Source organism: Acomys russatus, chromosome 27 (assembly GCF_903995435.1).
Source record: "Acomys russatus chromosome 27, mAcoRus1.1, whole genome shotgun sequence".
Taxonomy (NCBI): Eukaryota; Metazoa; Chordata; class Mammalia; order Rodentia; family Muridae; genus Acomys; species Acomys russatus.
Window position 1 is genome coordinate 36,992,164 of NC_067163.1, and position 25,997 is coordinate 37,018,160.

The 25,997-nt window shown below is 39.9% G+C and overlaps 1 protein-coding gene across 1 annotated transcript in view; it reads right to left on the minus strand.

Annotated features, from left to right (window-relative positions):
* Positions 1-25,997, minus strand: part of Tenm3 (teneurin transmembrane protein 3) — a 505,702-nt gene that overhangs the window by 341,732 nt on the left and 137,973 nt on the right. The gene's annotated exons all lie outside the window — the stretch shown is intronic.

A 25,997-nucleotide genomic window follows, 5' to 3' on the forward strand; every position in this document is an offset into this window, starting at 1 on the left:
ACACACACACACACACACACATATATATGTGTATGTAAGTATACATGTATGCATATCTATGGATGTATATATGTATATGTGTATGTATGTGTGTGTGTGTGTGTGTGTGTGTGTGTGTGTGTGTATAGCGTGTTTGTGCACCATGTCCATACGTGGTGCCCATGGAGGCCAGAGGAGGGCCCTGAATCTCCCAGGACTGGAGATACAGCAGCTGTGAGGTATCAGATGAGTGCTGGCAACCAGCAAGGGTCCACTAAAGAGCAGCAGCTGCCCTTAGCCGCCGAACGATCTTTCCAGCCTCCAGAGCGCGCCCTTTTAAAGCATCATCATCTCACACCCGAGGATGACGGTAAACATGAGACTCTCTTGCTCCCTTGTTCTGCGATTATGGGTGTGCACAAAACACCCATTTTACAGTGAATCCCGGTGAACAGTTGCCGGGGACTGAAGCCAGGGCCTTATGTACCTACAGTCCCTGTCTTGTATTAGTTGGCCCTCTCTGTGCGTTGATACGGCTAGTCCAGTTGGCACTTGGCTCCACTGCTGCGTATCTAACTCTGGCCTCTAAAAGCAAACTGTCTCAACGACGACACCTTATAGTTGTTGTAAACCCTGCCAACATGTTCTCTGCCATCCTTATTCATTTATTCCAGACCAATTTATCAGCAACTGTAAGCAATCAGTCAGTATGACTTCTGTCCATGGCGTTTGCCGGGTTATCCAAAGCCGACTCACTGTGCACGATCTCTAGCCGCTCCTTGAAAAGCCTAGTTTAAAAACCTACCATTTCTACATACAACTTATTGCAACTCAATACATTCTCAAATCCCTGCAGTGTTTTGCCCAGCCTCTGATTCGGCTGTTTGTACGGAAGAAAATGACCTCGCTACATTAGGTGGATGCTTACAAGCCCCCTACTACACGTTCCCATGAGACCCGCAGGGGTATGTATGCAAAAAACCCCCTTCAATTCCATAGTACACGCACACTCAAGCCTTGGCACTGGGAACCCAGCTCCGCGGGTAACGGCATCTGCTGCGGCACAAGCAGGAAGAGCTGAGTTCAAATCCCCATCGCTTATGTAATAAGTTGGGTGGGGCCCTGCATGGGCCTGGGACCCCAGCACTGTTGGGGAATATGGAGACAGGAAGGTTGCTTGGAACTGCTGGACACTACCCTGCCTCCAGGCTTACTGAGAGAGCCTATCTGAAAGAACAAGCTGGAGAAGGATGGAGCTGGACACCTGACTACTTCCCCTGGCTTACACACACACACACACACACACACACACACACACACACACACAGACACACACACACGCAGATGCACACCCACACACAAACGCACACGCACAAGCACACACACACACACACACACACACACACACACACACACACACCCTATTAACCTAGGCTCAACCTTTTCAAAACAGATAAAAAAATATTTCATTTTATATTTTATAAAACATGAATACCCAATCCACATTGTTGGCATAAACTGAGCACAAACTAAACTTCACTGGCCCATCAAGTTTCCAGAAGCATATATAATGAATATATGAGGGAACAAACAGAAGGAGAACGTCTGTTAATTTTACTAGACACACCAAAAGCACACTGTTATACATTATAAAAGTAAAATTGCTATTTTTTCCCTTCAAAAACTATCGGTTTTTTAAAATTATGATAAAGCCCCTGGTAGCTGATAGCTGACTATAGTTAATCCACTCTCTATGTTAATTCAAAGGAAAGCTACAACGACTCGAAGGTAAGACATGAAATAATTATGATAGTAACCAATGCTTAGAATTAAAAGGCACTTTAGGTTTTATCTGAAGCTTTCAGTCAGTCGCCTGGCAGTGGATGAAAGAAGCCAGCGCCTATGTGGCAGCAAAGGCTTGCCATAGCCATGAACAGGGTTTTCTAATGTTGATTCTTTTCTCCACTCCACACCCCAGGGGTTCCCCAAACCCTAGCGTACACACGCTGGAGTTAAAGGAGCCGGGCTGGAGTTAAAGGAGCCGGGCGTGGTGGCGCGCGCCTTTAATCCCAGCACTTGGGAGGCAGAGGCAGGTGGATCGATGTGAGTTCAAGGCCAGCCTGGTCTACAAAGTGAGTTCAGGATGGCCAAGGCCACATAGAGAAACCCTGTCTCGAAAAACAAAACAACAACAACAACAAAAAGAGTTAAAGGAAATGTTGCCCTATGGATGCAAAACCACTGACATTCAGAGCAAAGTTAGGCCCAGGGTGGGGCATGCTACAGCAGGACAGTGAAGTGAGGCCTTGACCTTGAACTCATAACACTGCGGTAGGACCTTGAGCTGGTTCCCTTAGCTTAAGTAAGTGGCCTTGTCTGCAAGACAAGGAACTAGATTCCTTAGAAATTTCAGCTCTCACTCAAAGGCAGAGGCAGGCGAATCACTGTGAGTTCGAGGCCAGCCTGGTCTACAAAGTGAGTCCAGGACAGCCAAGGCTACACAGAGAAACCCGGTCTTGAAAAACCAAAAAAAAAAAAGAAAGAAAGAAAGAAATTTCAGTTCTCTGGGTAACAGAGCAGTGCACACCAAGGAGTCAACATCCTAAGGGCAGTCTTTTTGAGGGGTCTGGTCCTCAGTTGGACCCCTCAGGCACTTGGCTGATGAGGTAAGAGATGTCCAGGCTGAAACCCTGGCCTCTCCTGAAACAGAAGTGCAGCGTCTGGGAGTTTCTGATGTTGCAGCGCAGTGGCTTTTATGACCTGGACATGGTTATGTGATTTTTAGTACTACGACTTTTGCTGATTTCACTTAATCACCCCACTTTAAATAATAATGGCATGAGGATATACTGAAACATAATTCTACTGTACTAGGCTACATCAAGATCACTAATTGTATCGAGGTTGATTGTTGTGAACCAAGGGCTCCTTGCTCCCCCATCCTGGATTGTAGCCTGCTCTGGGAAATAGTTCGGTGAGTTCACAAACAGTCCCTGAGCTATGATGGCTTGATTTACAATTTTCCAAATTTATAACGTACTTTTAATTTTGATCTTTTTCCGGGCTCATCCTATCTCACGATGCTGGACATGGGCAGGGAAACGCAGCTCCCCAACAAACACGTGATCACAAAGGCAAAGAACCACCACTCTCCCGCAGCCTGTGTCGCCAGGCTATGACTTCTTGGAGATAAGGGTGACTAAGTGTATCTTCTGCTGACAATATTTTATACGTACAGTCAACATATGGGACCTGACCATGCAATGAGAGGAACCTCTTCAGCGCCATGCTCCTAATTTAGGCAGGTAAAATTTCCCATAGGGACATCATAGAATAAAAGAATTATGAGGAATAGGATGCAAAAAAAAAAAAAAAAAAAAAAAAAAAAAAAAAAGAGCACCTTTTTCTTTTTTAAGAAGGTGGCTGGGACAGATGTGAGGACATCCTACTGAGACTCTAGGTAAGAGAAATATAGGAGATGGGGAAATAAAAGGACCTAGAGGGTCCTAGAAACCTACAAGAAGAACATCGTGATGGGTGGATCAGGGCCCAGGGGGCTGTGCTCAAACTATTGCACTAACCAAGGACAATACAATAGTAAACATCGAACCCCTCCTCTGATCTGTCCAATGGACAGGACATTCTCTACAGTTACGTGGAGAGCGGGGACTGACTCTGACATGAACTCTGGTGCCCCATATTTGACCACCTTTCCTTGGTGGGGAGGCCTGGTGGCACTCAGAGAAAGAATAAGCAGGCTACCAAGATGAGACTTGATAGCCTATGACCATATAGTGGGGGAGGAGGTCCCCCTCGGTCATAGACCTAGGGGAGGGGAATAGGGTGAAAGCAGGAGGAAGGGAGGAACGGGAGGATACAAGTGATGGGATAACAATTGAGTTGTAATCTGAATAAATTAATAAAATTAAAATTAAAAATTAAAAAAAAAAAAAGAAGGTGGTAACAGGGACAAGTCACCGTGCTATGATTTAAAAAAAAAAAAGTCTTTAAAAAGCTTACAGGGTTGACAAGCATCTCAGTGGTTTGTTCTTTACCCTAGCCCAGTGTCGGAATTTGGCCTCCAACCGCCCTTCTGGTCTCCCTCCAAGTCCTGCAATGATTTCAGTCTCCCTCCACACAGCTCCCCGCACTCGCTCTCTTCGGGCGCCAGTTCCACACCACTAGCTGACTTCTCTCACACACCTTTCCCGCTTCTCATGGTGCTGCTCAGGTCCCAGCTCAGGTACAACTTTGTTTTTTGTTTGTTTGTTTGTTTGTTTGTTTTTTCTTTTTTTTCTTTTTAAAAGTTTTAATTTTGATTTATTTTTAAATTTTCTTTTCTTTTTCTTTTTCTTTTTTTCTTTTTTATTAATTTATTCTTGTTATATCTCAATGTTTATCCCATCCCTTCAGGTACAACTTTGAACAGGAAGACTCCTCCATGGAGGTCACCAAGGCAGGCAGCCTTCTGTATGCCTAATGAATCCTGTACTTACCCTCCCCCTACCCCTCCTGTCACTCAACAGGCTCCTCGCTACTTGCCAATGTCCACAAATGGGCTGCAAAGACCTTGAGAACAGAGACCTCAACAGTGTGTCCCAGGGGCTCACACAGTAGAACGCAATCAAAAGCTAGCTACCGTTAAGCAAAGGGGCCTCTACTGTTTTTATGTTTTATGTTTTAAATTAACCAGGCTCTGCTGTTTACAATACTAACAAATGATATGAAAATGACCCCTGTCCATTATCAGTAAGTTGGCTGATATGATTGTAGAGAAAGAAAAAAAAAATGCGCTGGGCACGGTGGCACATGCCTGTAATCCCAACATTGGGGAGGCAGAAACAGGAGGATCTCTGTAAATTCATGGCCAGTCTAGTCTACAGAATGAGTCCAGGATAGCCAAGGCTACACAGAGAAACCCCATATTGTAAGAGAAAAAGAGAAAAAGAAAGAAAGAAAGGAAGGAAGGAAGGAAGGAAGAATTTTGTTTCACCTAAAAATTCAAATTGCATTGAAAGAATAATTTCTTTACCCATTTTTAGATGACAGATACATATATGAGTCCTAAATTTCCTTGCTGTCTGCATAGAATAGAACATATCTTTGTCTGCAATGATGTTCCTGATCCTATTAACATAGAAAAAGTGAAAGAATACTATTTACAGGAAAAGTGTTATGCGCTATTCTCAGTTAACGTAATACATAAAATGTCTAATTACAGCTTAAGTGATGATTTGTGACAGTTCATTTACTATACTATATGAAATCATTTTTATTGTCAATTATAATTAATTTAAATTAATTTTACCATGTAATTATTTAAATAATTTCCAACTCCAACTCAAGCAGGCTTCGAGATCACTACTGGTTAACCACACAATTTTCAACGTCAACCATAGGAAGACTCATTTATAGAATTTGAATACATTTTCAAAAGGCTACCAAATCCAGAAATGATAGGTTTTCTTTAATGTCATCATTCTCGGTATTTCGCGACTCTTTCATGAATTAATACATTTCAGAGGGCAATTTATATCAGCTAACTTAAACAACTACATGGCATCCATGAGGTAAAATATTACCACTGTTCAGTTATGAACAAGAAATCAAGCAAGAAAAGTCACTGGGATGTTGTGAGGCCTCACTACTCCTTAACCAGGAGCAGGAGTGTGGCAGTGATGGATGGCTAAATCTTTTAGGCCACCATGACTGGGTTCAAATTCTACATTCAGAAGCAGTTGTGTGCCCTCCAGCCAGCTGATTAACACCTTCTGTACACCTGTTTGTTTTTAAGTAGGTGATTAAGACAGTGCACGCTTTATAGGGCTATGTTGGTATTAAATCCATTAATCTGGCTTAGAACACGGCCTTGTAATGTTTCTACTGTGTGCTGCACACTGGGATGTGTGCTGGGAACCAACTGAGAGTATGAAAAGCATCATTCCTTCATTCACGAGCTCGGGCGACATTCTAGTGGACCTAACGATCTTTTACTGTTTGTTCCCATTTTTAGGTAGAGTCCCTTGTTGAGTTATACATGATGGCATATTGTTCTATCTGTTGCTGAGAGTTTCTGCTTTAACTACTTAGAAGCAAAGGTCAATTTGCTTCCAGAATTGGTGTCAAAATGGCCCTAATACATGAGAAACTCGATTGTGTGATTATTTAGGCTCTCATTATATTAACTGCGCAACTAAAATAGAGCGTCAGTTTGCAGCTACCCTGCAATATGGCATACTACAGTGCTATTCAATAAGAGTTTGGAAAAACCACACTCGTGCACACATGCATGCCCGTGCACACGCACACACGCGCATGCGCGCGCACACACACACACACGCTAGTGAAAATTATTCCTTATTTTGAGACAGGATCTGATTCATAGCCCACACTAGCCTCAAACTCACTATGCAGTCCAGTTTGGCCTCAAATTCTCCATTTTTCTCTCTTGGCCTCTCCAGGACTAGGATTAAATACATGCACCAGTACGTCCACTCCTGCAAAGCATTTTTTTCCCATCGAAACGCCATTACTATAGGTAGCTATGCCGAGTATGCCATTTTATTTTTTGGCAACACACACATAAGATGCATTGGTGAGTCCTACATGAGATTATGGTGATATCCTCAATCACAAAGAAAAAAATACAAAATACAAACAAAAGAAAGAAATGCATAAATAAACATGCATGTCCTTTCTTACAAGAATTTGGGTGACGCTGCACATAGGTTCTATGAAAAGCTTTAGCTACAAGCCATGTAAGAAGCTAAAATGAGTCCCGGAAGACTGACTTTGAAGCTGCATCTAAAAATCCTAAATTAACTCATGCGTTGAAGATCTCCAGCAGTAACTGCTTTCTTGGATTATTTCTATTCCAGTCTTATTTCTTTTAAACACAATATACTAGGTCACTAGGAAGCCAACTGATGGGAGATCACAGAAATAGATGTATTCCAGGGTAATATCGACTCGGAGTTTCTATAAAGAACGGACAAGAAAGTAAGTGTGCTTCTCAAAGAATGCAAATGTCTCAGAGGCAACGCTATCCTACTGTGACAAGCTACTGATGTACGTAGACATTTTCTACGGCGAGTAACAAAAACCATACTAAAATTTTAAAAGGTTATGGGAGAAATGTCCTTTATTCTCTCTCACTCTGACTTAAAAGGAGAGCGAAGATACTATTGTGTAATGCCAAAACCTAATCACATCGATTCACTCAATGGTAACATCTGCTGGGTTATATTGCAATGTGCTTTCTGTCAGGGCCTACATTATACTGTGTTGGTGTTATGTTACTGGAAGAAAAGTAGAGTCTATGTATGTATGTATGTATATATGTATGTATGTATGTATGTATGTGTTAATATATACAGAATAGATAATAAGTGTCTCATATGGATAGACACATTAATAAGAGTTTTCACTAGCATTAATGTCAAAGAATGTATTACAAATTATTATTGTAATTAACATATGAACATATAGTAAACTAGTAATTATCCTCTAAAACATATTTTCAATAAGTGCTTCTAGTTCAGTACATTCAAATAAAAATAATTTATATTATTTAAAATATGTATATTTTAAAAATTATCTTTATTTTCTGCTTATTGAAGTACATTGCTTACTAAAATTCAGTGTATAATTTCTGGTATAGTTTTTAGAATGAAAAGAAAACACTGAGGTAGAAGTTTAAATGAGCATGGATGAGTGGTATTTAAACACAACTAATTAAAATGCAGCACCTACATTCTCTGCAATGCTTTGCACTGTCCTAGGGAAATGTGACCCTATACTGTATCCCATTAAAATGACAGAGGAGAGGAGAAAAATGAACACCACCACGCCCGACCTCCCCTCTGACATTTTGATGCACACTTTAAGATCCACTGAATTGCAGTTAGAGGTTATTACAATTATGCATGTCATATTTTGTTTGTGTATATTTTAAGGTAAAATAAACACAACACCATGTCACTTTCCCATGAAACTAAATTTCATTATTGCAGATAATGAACAAAATCTAAACATGTAAAATTTCAGAACTGCCAGGGTAAATTAAAAGAAAAATAATAAGGTGCTGCTTATTGGTAAAAGGTATAAAAAGTAAAATATTTTAATGTTAGGTTTATATTTGGATTTGTTTGGTTTCTTTTATAGCTTTACATAAAGCTTAATTCATAAGGTATGTTTTTCTATCCATTTATTTAAAGATATACTTAAATCCTGACTTAAAACTATCTAAGCTTCTCTTTGAATTATTTTTGGGAGTTGTACTATAAGTTGTCAGTTATTTGCGTTGGCAAAATAAATTTTTTTTTAACTCAAATCCCAAGAAAAGGATTAGATGATTATATTTTTGAACACAGAAACAACTCTTCAAACAGGTTAAGATTTAGAGGGAAGAAACAGAAATTCTCTAAGCCTTTCGAAACCCAATGAAATGAATCAGTACACACCTCACAATCACTCCCCTGACGCCCAGTTCTCTCCTCTTGGCTACAGTGGCTTCGAGTGCATCGCCTGAGATCTGGCTATTGAACCACGCGTCACTCACGAGCGCCTGGAAACCCATCACGCCAACCCAGAGGTAGAGCCAGGAGATGAGGAAACACTCACAAAATACCTACGTGCTTTTTTCTTTAAAATGCAGAGACATTGCAGTATAACTGCTCATTAACCAACTCCTGCTGCGTTTATATGCAATTAGCAGGTAAATTTTAATTTTTCATTTTTACTACTAATAATTTTTTTTTTTTGCTAATAATTCAAACACACATAGGTGGATGTACCTTTTGAAAACGAGTTTATCATTATGTCGGTTACTGAAAAGGCCTGGAAAGCTAAGTTTCAAAGATTATATTTTTAAAAAGGCTCCTTTCCCACTTGGGCACAAAGCAACTATACTTCTAAAAAGCATGGTTAGGACGCTGGCCTACTGTTTCACGGGCACACTTCTGTGAACACTGAGCCCTGCCGATGGCTTCTGCAGCTCCATTCCAGACCTAAGGTTTCGTTCTGAGAGGCTGTGAGAGCAAAGCGTCACTATCGATTTGACCCCACAGAAAAATCACAGGACTTCATCCATACGATGTAATTATTGAGTGCTGTTTTATTTCTAGTGCCAATTACATTAAAAAGCAGAGCATGGCCAAAAAACAAGTGATTAAAAAAAAAAAAAAACCTGCTCAAAGAGAACAAAAAAAATGCGCTATCTTCAAAACCGCCGTAAAATTCTGTCGTTAGTCAATCCTCAAAACAAAATAATTGCTGACACAATTTCTGAAAACATAACCAAACATGTATGGCTATTATCAGCTGTATGCGGGGGCTGCAAGACAGGCTCCATTTTAAAGAGTCACTGTTGCTTCCTTTTGTCGCCTGTACTTTCTGAATGCACACACAGAAGAATTTCAGGAGGGAGAGCTTTCTCATGGTCTCGCTCCTTTTCTTATTTGTAAAGAATGAGACGCATCATAAAAATTACTTATGGATTGGAAATCTTAAACCCGTTAGTCAGTATCTCTCTCCACCACAAGATGATAATATCCCATCTACACACCAATGAGGGTTGCTTCTAATATTGTTGCATTTCTTTTGTTATGGTACAATTCCCTATGGTTTGAAAGATCAGACACAAAACATCCCCCTGAAAAAAAAAACCCCACAAGAATTTATCAGTAGACACATAAAGCAAATATATCCCTTGCAAACAGTGTTTATTTGTAAAGAATGGGTGTGCTGTAAAAATAATGTTTTCAACACCACAAATGAAGATTATTACTTCAATCTCTGAAAAAGTGCCTCCCTCAATGCTCTCCTCAAACATTCAAATCCCAGCTTAATAAAAACAAATGGCACCCCTCATTTCTTCAAAATTGCACACTCAATATCATAAGCCTTGCATTTTTAACCAGACACTAACACTTTCAAATCTAGTAATTAAGTATTCATAAGCCTGAGTTGAGGGGTTTGTGTTTGGGGATGGAGAGCTGACTCTGATAAATATATTTATAACTTTCATATCAATGAATTTAAATGCATGAGAATGAATAGAAGGGAGGTTAAAATAGTGCAAAAGTACAATGTAACTAACTCCTGAAACTATTTTGTGCTTAGGTCACCAGAAACCTAATTAATTATAAATATGTATAATCATTAGAAAATTTTAACATTTTTTAACCATCAATAACTGTATTCTCTTTTGAAAATTAGAGACTTTCAAGTTGGCAAGCTAATAGAGTGCATTTTTATATCTCACACGAACTAACTGAACATATTACTATATTAAGTAAACCAAAAATATGTCTAAGTATTAGCCTCCAAATTATTTTACTCATTCCACCTTATAGTTTCCAACTCTGATTTTTCAATAAAATTGGGAAACAGCTTAAAACGCAAGAATTATTTTGAGTAAAATATTACCAAACACAATGTGCCAAATAAGAATATAGCCAATAAAATTTAGCCAAGATCCACCAACTACAGAGGTTTCCCTTTCTCAAAATAATCCACAACTTAGTAAGACAAAGTATTTTTAAAATCGTGAATTTCTAGGCCTACAGGACTGGGTAACATTTTGTCTAGCATGACAGAATTTTAACACTAAGACCAAAAAAAAAAAAAAGGTAACAATTTAAATCACAACCTATAAGTACATGGTGACAATCTTCACTCAGAGTTATGTATTTTCTTTATGGCAGGAAAGAGGACATCTAGATCTGCTAGTTGATGTGGTAACTAGAACAATGTCTTTTTTTTTTTTTTTTTAAAGAGGAACATTATGCTTATTAACTAAATCAATTTTTATACTGCCCTCTGGTGGCAAAGAATCAAGTCACCGCTGTATGAAAAGTCTGATTAGGAAAACACGTGATGAGATCTATAAACAGACCTTGAAAAAATAGAACAGCAAAAATTTTACACCATATGTCACGCTTCTTCTTTACAGGATATTAATCATTAACCAAAATAAAATTCCAAATGTAAATCTCAAATTTTACTTGCTAAAAACGTATAAAAACGACATGAGCCAAATGAACCACCAACCATAAGATACAGCGTTTAAAGGACACAAAAACTTGGACCACCAACCACAAGATACAGCGTTTAAAGGACACAAAAACTTGGACCACCAACCACAAGATACAGCGTTTAAAGGACACAAAAACTTGGACCACCAACCATAAGATACAGTGTTTAAAGGACACAAAATAGCGAATGGAATCCTGAAACATGAAACAAGTTTTGCAGACACATCACGGCATTAGACTACATTTCACTGGGCTTGTTATTTTTAGCATGAATTTATAAAAAATAAAAAAGAGAACTGTAACACTTTCAGCACTTCAAAGGAGGGTTATTCCCGCAACTGTAAGTCTGTGCTCTCTGAAAGTGAACATTCTCTAAGCAGTTGAGAATGCGATGGTATTTAAGTTCCACAGAAGCAAGCTGACTCAGTGGATGACTGGATTAACATTCAGAGAACTTAGTTCATATGTGAATTGTCCTGTCTTTGATTTTTATCATTGATACAACATGTATGTGTGTGTACATTATATATTCAGATATGTTCAAAAGTTATAATATGAAACAGTTATGCTCATGCAGAAAACTTACAGTTTGCATGATACCAAAGTATATATTATTTCTAATTAAATTAAATTCTGTTTTGCTTTGGGACAAATTAGTCACTTCCCATTTTTGGCATTTATTTATTACATTTGAGTTAATTTTCAACATCCAAGTTCCATAATCATAAATAATAGTTTGAAAATATAAAACTATCTTTCTTTATGATTGTTAAAAATAGGTACTGAAGCCAGGCATGGTGGCACACACCTGTAATCCCAGCACTCAGGAGGCAGAGGCAGGCAGATCTCTGTGAGTTCAAGGCCAGCCTGGTCTACAAAGCCAGTCCAGGACAGCCAGGCTACACAGAAACCCTGTTTCAAACAAAACAAAACAGGTACTGAAAAATAAAGCAGTAAACTGCTGTTAAATCTGTGTATCTTACATACAAAAAACATTAAACAACTCAAACTCAGATTGTATTTTCAAAAGTATAATCTTGGAAGTTTATGAAATTTATTTATATTGCTTGTCTTAGAGAAAAATTCTGGAGCACAATAGAGAAATGGTCCAGATTAGACATCACAAATGCTCCTGGAGGGAGTTTTCCGAGGCAAAAAGGAGCAGTTCTCTGTAGATCTACTGCCCCCTCAACCCCCCCCCTAACCCCAAGTTCTGGCCTGTACAAACCACTGACTGAAGAAACTACAGTTGATACTTTTGTTTAATTCTTTATTTTTACTTGGCATAGCCATGCTCATCAGGCTTTTCTCTCCAGGTGTCATTCAATGTTGAAGACTGATTACGTCAGAACTAGAAGGGAGGGTCTCACACATGTATTTGGAAGGGCCAGAACAAAGAGGCAAGACACCTCTATAACTCTCTGGAAATTTCTAAGGTTCTTGTGTGTAATGTGCTTAAAGGCTTTCATAAAATCTAATGATCTAAAGAAAGCGAGCGTGTAAAAAGCAGTCTTAAACAGATGCAAGGGGCCATGAAATTGAGGGCAACCTGAACTACCAGGCCCATCTCAAAACAAAACAATTAATAAAAGAAAACAAAACAACAACAACAAAAAAAACCTAACAGTACCAATAAAACAGGGCAGTAAAGAAACTACTGCTAAAATTAATTTTAGAAGAACAGTCACTATGGTATCAACCTTGAAATTAGAATTTGATATAAAATTATCTCGTAAATATTTCTTTGTCCATCTTGATTTTGCCACAAGATACAGGCTGTTAGGCTGTTCTCCAGACGGAGGCCATGTAGAGGCTGAATGCAAGTCTTGAGAAACAAGTCTGACTGCGAGCTAAAAGACCAGGAAAACCTGTTTTTAAACATTATTTTCTGGTCATAAAAATCTCCATGACACTTGTCAGAATTAAAAATTATGAAGACACTTGAAATTCCATAGCAACTGATTTACAGTCGTGCCTTAGGAAACAGTCTAAACCAGATGTCAAATTCAGGTAGCCAAGAGATTCTGATGGACAGGAAAAGAAGACTGAGTTGCTAAGAGAACAAAGACAGGAGAAAGAAATCTTTGCTGTATACACAATTTTTTATTAAAAAAAATATTTTAGGCATGAGTTCTGCTCCTACGGTGATTATGTACTGTGCTCTGAATGGGAGCAGTGGCTCTCGTAGCTCTTATATTTGAATGTATGGTTCCCAATGTGTGAATTGCTTAGGAAGGAACTTGTTAGATGAGGTGTGCGACTGCAGGTGGCCTTTGAGGCGTCAAAAGCCCACACTGGGCCTAGTCTTGCTCCCTGTGGATCAGAGCTCTCAGCTATGGCTCCAGTGCCATACCTGCCACCATGGTGCTTCTTGACTTGATGGCCACGGGCTAACCTTCTCAAACTGTAAGCAAGCCCCAACTAAATGCTTCCTCTTGTAAAGTTTCCTGGGTCATGGTGTCTCTTCGCCGCAATAGAACAGTAAGTAACTAAGATACATACACTCTCTCTGTATGTGTGTGTTTGTGTATACCTCATGTATGCACATGCACATACATGTAGATATCCAAGGCTTTATTGCCCCAACATTAAGTACATCACATAGAAATTAAATTAAAAAACTAGTAAACTTTGCTACAGACCTTCCCCCCCTAAACACTCATGAATGTGATATTTTACAGACATGTGGCTTTAGAAACCATGTCTCTATGAAACAGACTAAATTGCAAAACATGGACAGTGTTAACCTCCCAGAAGATCTGAGTGTCAAAAATCAATGTGAGCACTGACCTACTGTGCACATCAGGGGGTTCCTTCAGCCCCTCCTGCCAGGAACTCACTCTTAACAGCATTTGCAACCCTTGATCTTCAAGACCATGTAAATCATCCTTGGGAGACGTGTTCAGCTCAGTTCTGCAACTGATGTAAAGGCTGGAGGAGGTATGGGAGACATGTTCAGCTCAGTTCTGCAACTGATGCAGAGGTCTGAGGAGGCCAGAGTATCAAATCAACACCATAAAACCCGGAGAAATTACACACATTACTGTGCACAGTTTACAAGTCTTGAAAAAGCCACAGTGAGGACTAAAACTCCACAATTCTTAAAAGCACCCATCATTTTCAAAGTCAACACTGTCTATTCTTGAGAGAAATCAGCAATATCAAGGCATGGTGATGCAGACCGGTAATTGCAGCTTCTCAACAATGCTAAGGCAGAAGGATTGTAAATCCAAGCTTGATGGGCTACAGAACCAGCTTAAGACCACGGTGGATAACTTAACCCTGACCCAAAACACACACACACACACACACACACACACACACACACACACACACACACACACGCATACATGCATACACACCTACATACATAATACAAAAATAAATGAGGAAATAGTTCAGGAGTTGAGCCCAGCATGTAGTGAAAAATAAAATAAAAGAAGCAGTGAAAAAGATTCCTCCAGCATCCAAGAAGACTTCAAGCTGGTCTGCCCAGTCTTGTTCTTCTCCCAACCTCAAATAGTTAACTCTGGGACTATTCACATGTATGAACCACTGCCATATCATCTGTTTTGACTGACAGATCTTTTTTTTAAAAAAGGCTACATCTGTTTTGTTTTGTTTTTGTTTTTTTTAAATCTGGAAACAGAGAAAAAGTAAAAGACTCAGTAGAGTATACATGGCTTTAGATAAGGACAGCCATTTAAAACAGCCAGTCAAACTGGGGAGTCTATGAGATGGGACACCACTTAGGCAAGTGCAGGTCACTTTGGAGTGAGTAAGGTAATACCCTCGGGGCTTGTGTGAGGGTGGTGAATACTATGTTTAGAAAGCAGAGAGGTTACAGTGGGCATTTGCCTTCAGGATCTTACCTAAGTTATCCACACAAAACCATACACTCTCACGTCCTGCACTTGAGCTGGAATGTATCTGGAGTGTACTAGAGAGGCTGGGCCATAGAGATCAGATTTTGAACAGGACAGTACTCACGGAGCTTAGATTCTTACTCGGAATCCAATTATTGCAGCCTCTTGAGAGAAACTGAATTATTAGGTATCCAATAATGACAGAGATAGACACCTCTGAGTAAGTGTTCAATAGAGACAGAGAGCAAAACCATCTGCAACTACAGAAAGGTAAAACATCTGATAAATTAGTCAGTGAAGAATAAAATCCCCAAGCGTGGGCCTGATACCACTTGTCATTTCCACAAGTTATATTTATGAACTGAATAAAGAAGTATGTGTCCATATTAGGGAGGCTTGTAGGGCTTCTAATAACTCAGGCCACTAAAGTCTCAATCCTTTAAGAACTGCAAAAGGCTTACAAAATTTCCTCCAGTACTATGGCGTTTCCTTCTACCATCCATCATACGAGGATACAGCCACTCTCGTAAATGATGGGATTTCTTGACTACAACCTCCACCCAGCAGCTCTGATGAGTATTTACACTTGCATAAAACTAATGACTATTGTTAAGGGAGCGATGTACAGAGATACTTAGACCCTCCCATTTCTTGTAGTTTGAATGTTGGCTCCAAAAGCCAACATGAGATTTAACTGCCACTTTTGAGGGCATAGTGACCTAGCCAGAACTGAGCCTCTAGGAGGCAAACAGTTCACAGTGGCATCGTTCTAATGAACGGAGGCCATTATAATACAAAGACGGAAATTGAAATGAGGGGAGACCAACCCCTTTTCTTCTCTCTTCCTCTCTCCCTTTCTCCTTCTCCCCTGCCCATTTTCCTTCCTGTTCTTGCCTTGTGCTACCATCCACCTTGCTATAAACCAGCAAGATGTCTGCACCAAATGCAGCAACTTGACATTAGAATCCGCAGCCTTAAATCTCAGGGATCAAATAAACCTCTACGATGAATAATTTACAGTCTGTGATATTCCATCACCGGAAGCTAAACCAAGACACCGCGGCTAAGAACTCTACACCGGCGTAAGGAGCAAATCCCTGACCTAGTCTTTAAAGGGATGAAGATTTGCAAGTAATCAAGTTTCGTAGAACTGACACTTTGTACATAGGCATCTAATACCTTTGTCTTCTCCTACTGAGAACTGAACTGGTTCCCACAAACTGAGCCAAGAGATAACCTGTGCAAAACAACAGAAAAACATGTGCTGTATTGACAGGACTTAGTTACTACAAGCTGCAAATGAAGTCCTGTTGCCCAACACGAGAGACCTCTGCAGCACGACAGGATTGATAAAGGGAAATCCTGAAGAAGCATATGTAAGAATAGATGACACACACGACTTGGTTGGGACACAGGACCATGAAGACCAACATTGTTACATGGCAGATCTACTGGAAAAGTTATATGGAAACCTTAAGGCACAAACAAATGAGGTAAATTCCATTTAAAAAGACAGTAGGAGCCAACCATATTAATATTATATAAAGTAGAAGTTATCATATAAAAATCATTAACTTGAATGAAAATTATATATTGAATTAGGTATCTGGGGTGAAGACCTGGAAGGCATGAACTCACTTATCAATCACAGCAAAACTTTAAGAAAAAAAAAAAAAAAAAAAAAAAAACAGAAACCAAAGAGTAGTGCAAGACGTTAGCAACTAAACAGAGGCTTTAAAAGTTTTTTTTTTCCTAAATCAGGTTCAAAAGGATATTGGGAGTATAAGTCAGTGATTCTCAATCAAACACAATATTATTTGCCTGAGAAATTGAAAATGGAGTAGGGGCAGAGGGTGTTTGGGTTGTTGCAATATCCGGTGGCCACAGGGTTTTAACTTTGTTTTTAGATTTATCTTGTTTTATGTGGATGAGGGTTGTGAAGGTCAGAGGACAGTACTGATCCCCTGGAACTGCAGTTACCAATGTTCGGGAGCTACCGTGTGGGTGCTGGGAACTGAACCTGGTCTCACGGGAGGGCAGCCAGTGCAATTAACAGTGAAGCTACCTCGCCGCCAGTCTGTTCAATGTCTAGAAATAGTCCTGGCATTTAGAGAGGAAGAGTCGGCGGGATCCTGGGTATCTTCAAATGCATGGAAAGTTCCAGATAAACGAATTACACAATCTACAATACGGACTAGTGTCCCTGGTGAACTGCACTCACCTAAGTGATTAGCAACTCACAGCAAAGGCAGGTGCCTGAAAATAAGAATGCACCTTTAACACCGCGTACAAACGGTCATACTCTATGCCTTCTCATTTATCAAAATGCACCGTCTGTGAGACCAATGGCCTTCTTCCTGGGCTATGCCAGCTTCCTGGATGTACAGAACAAAGTCACAAGGGTACACAAAGCCGAGTAGAAGCAACACACATCAGTTTCAAGCCTTGATCTGATTTGCCTTGAAATGTTTTCTGCATAGCAGGTTTGGTTGTTTTTGTTTTTGTTTTTTTTCCTTCACTGCAAAAATAAAAGGCATCCAGCTAGAAACATACCAAGAGGCCATGCCGTATTCTAGGGCAGCAAAGGAGTGAACAATTAAGCAGTTTGCCTGTTACACAAAACATTATAACCACCGTCTAATCTCATTATGAGATGCACTTTCCAACAGAATTTTACTCTACATGATAATTTTTATTGAACTGTGTTTTGGTGCTGGATCGAATATGTGCTGACTGTAATCGGATTTAAAATGCAAGTGTAGGGCATTTGTGTCTATCTCTTAGAAGAAAGTGTTACAGCACATTTCTAAAATTTAAAGTTATATACATTGTTGGGACTGTGTTAAATTTATAGACACACATACAAAGGGATATATATATCAAAAATATTTTAAGATAAAGGGAATAGTGGAATGAAAATAAAATAAAAAGAACAGTGGAACGAAAACAGGAAATTTATAAAAATGAAAAATTTTCATGCAAGTTTCTGAGCGTATGGATAAGCAAATAACAGGGTGTCCCAAACTGCTAGGGCACTTAGTGCTGATTAATGGGTGTTCAAAACTATATGGTTAAGATTTTAGTCAAAATATCAGCCTCTGCCATACACTGGAGATGATCTTTTGCACTGTGATGAAAAATGGATTCCAATTTAACAGTATGTGAGTGGGTCTTCAGTCCCTCTAAATTGTTCAAGTACATAAGGCAAAGGTCTTGAAGACTGCTGTCTAAGACACAAAGAGGACCCAACTATACCCCCTTAACGTTACCACTTCTAAGCTACACTTTCTGATTTCAGTAATTTCCACTCATCAGAGTTTTAAAAGAAGTAAAACTAGACATGCCCAGAAAAGAAAGAAATATGAGGCCACAAAATAAAAACTGAGCAATAATTTTTTAAAAAGAAGCCATAGAACAAAGCTGTGCGCAGAGGATATTCATGGTAGTCTTTAGGTCCGAGAAAATGAGGAAGGAGACAGCAACCTGACGGCATAAAGCGTATGGACTGGGAAAAGGAGGAAGCTCGCTGATACCGGGTCTGAAGCAGGCGCACGGCTTCGTGCCATGCTTATTAACATAAATATGTGGGCAGCACTATGAAACAAGCTTAGTGGGTGAAAAGGTGTAAGTTGCATCTGCTTAGGATGCTGCATAAAGTTCACGATGTGAGGAGGGCTTGGAGAACTAGGTTATAGCCTCTGCTAGATAATTTACTCCCAAGACAAAAATCCCTTGAAATTCAAGAGTCCGCTCAAGGAATTCCCCCATGGGCATCTTTAGTAATTAAAAGGAGCCACTCTTTCTAACTTTTAGAGAAAGTTTAATTGGATCTAGAGATAGAGAGGATGAGTCCAGAGAAATACATCCTCCTCAAATAAATCATCTTAATTATCTCTGGTTATAATGATGATTTAATGAGGCTTTAAAATAAAAGTCAACTGTGGAATACAGTTTTTAAGAGAGTGGATGGGTAGGATATATGACCCGCTATATCCCAAGGAATACTGCTCAAATGATCTACTGCTCACCTGTAATTATTTTTAAACTGTATTACTTCATGAGAAATGTTTGTAATATACTTACATTAAAGGGAATGTAGGTATATACATATATGCATGTTAATGTGTAAGTGAATATTTAACATATAAGTGAATATTTTATATACAGGAAGATCACTGTGTATATACACTGCAGAGTATTTATTGTTAACAACACAGAAGGACTTTTACAGTGCTTTAGATATTTTGAATGTTCCGGCATTTTTACCTCTACCAGAGTGAAATCTTTACAATACCTAGGATAATTAAACATATTTGACAGTATCTCTATTTTATCCCTTGTGGCTGTCTAGCTTTTGGCTGCTTAACTGCATATTAAAATTTCCACAAGTAACTAGGCAGAGGAATGCAGGCGAACACAGTTTTGCTCATATTATCAGATATGGTGGATTCTGTTATTGGAAGATTTCTACACTAGAAAAGCAATATGATTCTTCACTTACCTCTTCTAAAGTAATCCCAGTGGTCAGGAGGCAGCGGCAGGTGGATCTCTGTAAGTTCGAGGCCAGCCTAGTCTACAGAGCAAGTTCCAGATCAGCCAGGGATACACAGAGAAACCTTGCCTCAAAAGACCAAAAACCAAAACCAAACCAAAACCAAACAAAAACTGAAAATACTAACCCAAATCTAGTTTACTTAAATCCTGTGACTAATATGCTCAAACAAGTCCTTTCAGAGGTATGCAGCCACAGGTCATGGACCAGACCTGACGATCAGGGAGAACTTTGATTTGAGGCTACTTCAAAAAGTAGCAGATCCATCCTAGGGAGAAGGGTTTTGCCAGCATCCTATATAATAGGTACACACAACAAATCTCTCGTAGCAAATTCTAGCCTGGTACTGCAGAGGTTCAAAGACATCTTAGTCCTTAAATGTATTTTGCTGGGGCTGGAAGGATGGCTTGGCGGTTAAGACCACTGCTTGCTCTTCCAGAAGTCCTGAGTTCAATTCCCAGCAACCACATGGTGGCTCACAACTATCTATAATGTGATCTGGTGCCCTCTTCTGGCGTACAGGTGGACATACAGGTAGGGTATTCATATACACAAAACAAAACCATCTTTTAAAAAATGTATTTTGCTTATGTCAAAGATTGGTCAAGGGCCCTTTAAATCTTTTAAATCTTCTTCTTCGTTTTAGCAACAAATAAAAGGTTGTTCTCTTCTTTCTGTATTCTGAATTAATTATCTGTCCATATACTCGCTTATGGTCTGATGTACCACATGGTCAAATAGAAGCCAAAGTCTAGCTAAAGAAGCGGAGTCTTCAGCATTTGGAAGTGGAATTGAGAAAAGGTATCATCTTTGAGAATATGTCGCACTGTGGATTTTGTGAGTTGTCCTGGGATGTCCTGGTACTACGAAGAAATATTTTAAAAACTATTTAAAATTCTTTTTTTTTTTTTTTTTTTGGTCAGCACACAAAGGACTGGGTATCATTAGGGCATAAATTCTTTCTGATGTTTAAACAAATCTCTAAAATATGGATCTAATAAATCGGAGGTTGATTTTATCTGTCTGCTCTACATTGTTTCTGATCGAACACATATTACTCTCTCTTAAGAACAGATGGCTTACACAGGACTGTACAGCAAAACAAACAACCATAAGGGCCCAGCAGGAGCAGGCTGCCCCAGTACATAAAAACCGTCCATCCTTTCCAGTGACTTTAAGAGAAAGGTTAGCACTGCCGACCACTGAGGCTTTTTCCATCTCTCTAACGCTTGTTACTTACTTCCAAAATGTCCCTGGAAGATATTTAGGAATTAAAAACATTCCAAGTTACGAGAGCTCTTCTGCATATCTGAAGCTGTCTTAGACATGAGATTGATGTCTGATTGAGAATCCCATCTCATCCTCTAACCCAATAAAGCAGACCTTCACCCTGAGACTCCATTGCGATCGCGCCTTTGTGGGTTGTGTTCACTGAGAAGGGTCTGACACACATTCCACGAGTACAGTTCACTTGCGGGTTCCTCTAGCGGGTGGACTGAACCCGCGGGTTCCTCTAGCGGGTGGACTGAACCAAAACCAAACTCTAAGGCGGGGACACTGCGCCTGAGGCTTTTCTCTGCTGCCTCTTTAGTCTACTATCCTGCTAGGGCCTTTCTCATATCTAATTAACCAATAGCTGCTCGCAGAAAGAGATCCCATCCATCACTCCTTGGGAATATAACACTTTAGACTTGAGCGTGTCATTTATTCTCTTGAAAGATGATGATAAAAGTGAAATTCCTGGCCTAGATAGCTCTTCATTTTCACAGAGAACGGTTTCATGTTTAGCAAAATGTTCATTTTCTAAAAAGTACTTTCTGGTATAAATAAATAGTTTGTATTGCTAAAAGAAAGAAAAACCCAAAAGCCAAAAGCCAAAAAAAAAAAAAAAAGACTAAATTACAGTTTTACTGATAAGGTTCTCTTTTTCATGTCCCTTTTTCATTTAAAATAGCTTATGAGTTAAATGTGTAGGGAGACCGACAGGCACTGGACAACTGCGGCGCGCAGTTGGAAAAGTTATAGCTACATTCTCTGAATGCTACAACCAAAGTATCACAGTCTCTAAAAGAAGTTCTCTCTCTCTCTCTCTCTCTCTCTCTCTCTCTCTCTCTCTCTCTCTCTCTCTCTCATTTTTCAAGTTCTGAAGCATAAGAAGCGCAGAATGAAAATATAACCTCCCTACCCGCAGCCCCAACTAAAGAGCAAACATTTAAACTCTATTCCTTTCTTACTGGGTGTTCTGTAATGCGAGGGGCTTCAGGGAGTGGATTGAAGGACAGCTCGGGCAGAGCAGTTGTCTTACAGAGAACAGGAGTACCAACGCATGAAAACTTACAATGCATATGCGTAAAATAGGAAAATGGAAAAGAAGACATTATAGCAAAGAAAAGCAGCTTTTTGCTTTTTTGGTTTTTGTTTTCTTTTTCTTTTTTGGTTTTTCGAGATAGGGTTTCTCTGTGCAGCCTTGGCTCTCCTGGACTCACTTTGTAGACCAGGCTGGCCTTGAACTCATAGCAATCCACCTGCCTCTGCCTCCCACGTGCTGGTGTTTTGTTTTTGGGGTTTTGTTTGTTTTTTATTTTGTTTTTGATTTTACCAACTTCTGTGCTATTTCCTTTCCTCTGTAGAGGGCTGACAGCTCCCAAAATTCATGTCTACCCAGAACCTCAGAATGCGATCTTATCTGAAGTAAGTTCTTTCCAGATAAAACTAGTCAAGTCAAAGTCACACAGGATGAATGTAGGCCTCCAAGCCAGTGACTGAGGTAAGATACACTGGGTTGGAGCCACCAGATGCTGAAAGTGGCAAAGGGACAGGCGTCCCTGGGACCTTCAGGACGCTAGATGCAGGGCTCTGCTGAAGTCACTTTGGTTTCAGACATCTAAGCCTGTGAACCCACGAGAATAAATAACCCAGTTGTTTTGAGCAATTCAGTGTGTATTTATGTGTTACAGCAGCACTGGGAAACTGGGACATCTTTAAATGTCTTTTAAAAGGAAAAAAAAAAAAAGAAATTAATAAAGAATCTGTCTTAGCTTCAAATGGTGATTTGTTATGTTACAAATCAAAGCATCAAGACCAATACTATTGTTTTTAAAATCATGTGGTGATATAGCATTCATTCATTCATTCATTCATTCATTGCTCACTCATTCAATCATGTGATGCTGAGCTTAAACCCAGAGCGTGTACATGCTAGGCAAGCACGTTACCATGGAACCCCGTCGGTAGCTCCTTTTCTCCATGTGCACAAAACTTTAAACAGAAATGAGACAAAAACCCACCTTCAGTCTTTAGAAGAAATAGGACAAAACCAAACTTGAAGATATTTATTAAATACATTGGCTAATGCTTATTACCTAGACGGCACAAGAACCATGACCTGAACGAATTGTTTCATGCTGTGTACACGGAAGCGAATTTCCTGTATCTTAAATATCTTAATAAGGTACTGAGAGGGAGCACACCAGAGGTGCTCACCAATTGTCATGAAACTGAACTGAATATTCTAGTAGCATGTAAGTTCCCACTAGTGGTTGAGTTGTTATAAGTTGCTAACACTTAGGCAAAAAAAAAAAAAAAAAAAAAAAAAAAAAAAAAAAAAAAAAATCATGTCCCATGTCTTAGCTTCATCATCCATAAATTAAACGGATGATGAACAAGAGAAATTCATTTCTCATAGTTCTGAGGCTGAAGAGTCCAAAATCAAAGTATCAATAGCTGCGAGGCGGAAGACCCACCTTTCTAGTCCAGACCGCCGTTTTTTTCTGTTGTGTCTTCACAGGGGCAAGTGTGTATTGGGTGGGGGTGCTCCCCACCCCCATAGTCTGACCAATGTCCTCTCAGGAGGGATCAGTTCTCAACAAGCAAACTTTGTGTGGAAGGGCTGGGGACTTCGCTCAACTGGTAAAGCATGTGCCACAAAGCATGAGGATCTGAGTTCAATCCCCAGAGGCCACAGAAGAGGGGCCAACAGCAGTGGCCTGCACTTCACTTCCCAGCAGTGAAGAAAGTAGTGATGGGCAGGTCCCTAGGGCTCCTGCTCAGTGAATCTCTGAGCAGTGAAGGGCCATTGTCAAAAAATAAGGTGAGTGACGTGCACATGCGCACATGTGCCTGAAACCCACACCCACACAAACATTGCACACACACACTTTTGGGAAGAACATAAATAATTATTCCATAGCTCTCTCAAAACATTGTCTTATCTTAGTAGTCTGTTAAAAAAAAAAAACACTGCAAATGTTTATATTTTTGTGCCCACTCTTTCCTTAAGAAAACTTTACTAGAAATTAATAGGTTGAGTGAGCATTTCACTCAAGTCACCTGAGAGGCAGTGATCAATGTGCCCTCCACCTGCCCCAAACCTCAATGATATTATCACAGACACTATGTCTGCGTTATGTGCCAAGAGACCGTCAGAGATGCAAAGCGAGTTAATTTATTCAATGAGCAGCAAAAGAATAAAGGCATCTGGGCCCCGAATACCGATCTGTTAGGGAGGAAGGACGCTCTTATTTACAACGCTTCTAACACAACAGCAAAAACCAAAGGATATGAAGCCTATTATACAAAACACATCAAGTGTTTACTGAAGGTAATAAGGTTATAAGTATACACTACCATGACGCAGGATTCTACATCTTTTACATAGTCTGTCCGAAGCCAAAACCCAAACTAAGAGGCCCACACTAGGCTCCTTCGGGTTCCATTGTCCACTTGGACTATAAAGAGTCCCAAGTAAACTGAAGGCTAGGAAGCAGCTACAGGATCTAAATCAACATTCGTCTGACAGTCAAAGATAAATAAAGATGCGGATTATATTAGTTATGTAGAATAACAGAATTAGTTGATTTTAAATGCTGAATAACACCATAGGTCCTACAATAAAGAGAAACGCCCCTCAAAATTTTAAATCAGTTTAAAAGGTTAAAATAAATACGAAATGAGACCAAAGAATAAAAAGAAAGGGGAAAAGAAATTGTTTAAAATAAAATAAAATAAAATAAAACCTTATGGTTATTTTCAAATTGTCTCAATCCAGCTTAGGTCCAACTACACATGAACAGAGACCACTAGGTCTGTGCTAATGCTTGCTAGTCTAGCTGGTCACCCCACAGTGACCACTCATAGCCAGCCTTTGCCTGCAAGGCCACGCATCAGATAAACTTGCCAATAAATCCAATGTAAAAGGCCGACATGAAGCCATACACAGTTCTTGTTAAGAAAAAGACAAACGCAAGTGATCAGATCGAGATGGTGGGGTAATGTTGTGCCCTCCTGATTGTTCAAAAAAGGGAAGGAAGGCCATGGGTTAGGGCGTAGAAAGATTGCTCTCCTACTCAATCAGTGTGTCTGCCACTCTGGCCCCGACTTTGCAAGGGTCATAAAAATAAACTGCCTTGATTTCACAACTCTGGGTCTCCAGTGCTCTTATTATGAAACGAGAAATCTCTTATTGTGAAGTGAGGACCACTGTTTCTCACAGAGGACACTTTAAGTGAAATAAGCCAGACACAGAAAGAAAAACACGCATGATTTCACATGTATAAGGAATGGGGGGGGGGGGAGTCAAAGAAAGCAATAGACAACAAAAGAGAGGTTACTTTTGGTCAGAGACACTGTCTGCGGCCATGGTCAGTGGCTAATGGAGAGATACATACAGAACTGTTCCAAGAGCTGAAAATAAAAGACCCAAGAGCTCAGCCCTACAAAGGACATTTCTAGGAACCCACCAGCACCAAGGCTCAGAGAAGAGAATGAAGAAGAGGCGGAAATAATGTAAGAACTGGGAGGGTAGAAGAATGCTGGGAAATGCTGCCTTAAGGGCGTGGCGCGGCCTCAGCACTCATGATCTACAGGAGCTCTGCTGACAAGCACAAGATCAAGCCAGCCACAGTCCTGGCGTGGATGGAGCAAATGATGCCTGGGCCTCCCTGGTACTGAAGTGTTAGTGGCAGTGGCCAGTTGCTAGGAGAGAGAGAATCGCTCTTTATTGAGGACATGATTGGTTCCTGATAAGCTTCCCAGGCTCCGGTGGGTGGCCCCACGTGTATGAACTTATAGATGCCCCAACTGTGCTTACTGGGGTCTCAAGAAGAAACAAACAAACAAACAAACAAACAAGACAGGAAGTTGGGAGGAAGCATGTTAGGGTTACGGAGGGAGATGAAGACGGGAATGATGGTAGAAATGAGGTTTCCCTGTATGACTGTATAAGTCTCAAAACTAAAGAAAACAATATGAAATAACACATCTCTCTGATACTGTTATCTTGAAAAGAAGCCTCAATGCTTTCATCACTTAATGTTACAGCTTTAAGATGCTAAGTAAGAAACTTCTGGGATTAGGCATCGCAGTGCCTGTGTGGCAGGAACGTGCTTCACATTGCACTGTTCTTCATTCATTTTGAGACTGAGTCGTCAGCTATTTGTAAATTTTTTTGGGCCTGAGAAGCTACCATAATATCAAAACTCTGGCTCCCGAGTAAGTATTTCACATTTTAGGGGAGCACGTTATTTAAAACATACCATGTATCTCTTTCTTTTTTTTTCACCTCGC